The sequence below is a fragment of the Nannospalax galili genome, unplaced genomic scaffold, assembly GCF_000622305.1.
Source record: "Nannospalax galili isolate Female #2095 unplaced genomic scaffold, S.galili_v1.0 scaffold433, whole genome shotgun sequence".
Lineage (NCBI taxonomy): Eukaryota > Metazoa > Chordata > Mammalia > Rodentia > Spalacidae > Nannospalax > Nannospalax galili.
Genome location: NW_008338715.1, coordinates 11,783,091 through 11,784,693, shown reverse-complemented (window position 1 = coordinate 11,784,693; position 1,603 = coordinate 11,783,091).

Here is a 1,603-nt window from a genome sequence, read left to right as displayed (position 1 = left end):
TGTTTCTATTTCATTAATTTCTGCTCTGATTTTTGTTATTTCTTTTCTTCTTCTTCTTCTTTTCTTTTCATTTGTTCTTGCCTTTCCAGCTTCTTGAGTTGCAGTGGTAGGTCATTTATTTGGGCTTTTTCTAATTTTTAAAAAAATTATTTATTTAATAACCACATAATTAGAAGGAGCATTTCATTGCAACAGCATTGACATATTCATTAATGATTTCCAGAGCTAAGATGCATCTCTTTCAAAGTTGGTTGTAAGTTTTTAGATTTATAGTTGAATTAATACATTTATACATTATTGTACTCAGTATAAACCCTATAAGACATAAAATTGAATGAGGTTTTAACCTTTAAAAAAGATCAACATTTCATTATTAAAATATACTGTTTCATAAAAAATACTCATCTTTAATGCAACTAACGCTTAGATTTCACACATATGTCTCTAATCTCTATATATCTGATTATTACTAGTCAAGGTCACTTTCTGAGATCCTTGTCACCTGAGCATGGATATGAAGTCATTAGATATATTTCAACGGTAATGTTTTTCACATCTACTAATTAACATGAAGCAAATTTTTATGCTTCTTTCTCAAATATAGCTCATTTAAAAATTATTTAATAACCATATAATTAGAAGAAGCATTTCATTACAACAGCATTGACATATTCAATAACAATTTCCAGAGCTAAGATGCATCTCTTTCAAAATTGGCTGTAAATTTTTAGGTTTACAGTTCAATTAATACAGTTATACAATATTGTACTCTGTATAAACCCTATAAGACATAAAATTAAATGAGGTTTTAAACTTTAAAAAAGATCTCCATTTCATTATTAAAATACACAGTTTCATACAGAAAAAAATTCATTTTTAATACAATTGACACTAAGATGCACATGCATTTCTAATCTCTATATATCTGATTATTACTAGCCACAGTCGGTTTCTTTCTGAGCTCCTTGGCATCTGAGCACGGATATAAAAACATCAGGTAGATTTCAATGGTAATGTTTTTCACATCTACTAATTATTAAGGAGCAAACTTTTATGCTTTAAAGATTTATTATTATTATTATTTTATTTATATATCCACTTCCCAGGTAGCACCCTCCCATAGCCTCCCTCCCCCCACTAGAGCCCTTATACTCTGATATCCCTGCTACTGTCTGCTGTGTTGTTGGCACCCCCAGCCATTCCCCACTACTTGCCCTTCTGGTGAATCTAGTCAGCTTATCTTTGTTTTAGAAGGGTCAGCTGTTTTCAAACTAAAAAGCTTCTGTACATCAAAGGAGACAACCAAACAAACAGAAAACCCACAGAATGGGAGAAAATCTTCACCAGCGACACATCGACAGAGGTTTAAATAACCAGAATTTATAATGAACTCAAAAAACAGAGAACCAAGACAAGAAGCAACCCAATTAAAAGATGGCCTAAGGAGCTGAACAGAAAGTTTTCAAAAGAAGATGCAAAGATGGCTATGAAACATCTTAAAAGATGTTCAACATCACTAATAATCAGGGAAATGCAAATTAAAACCACTTTAAGATTTCACCTTACCCCAGTCAGACTGGCTAAGATCAAGAAAACAAATGAT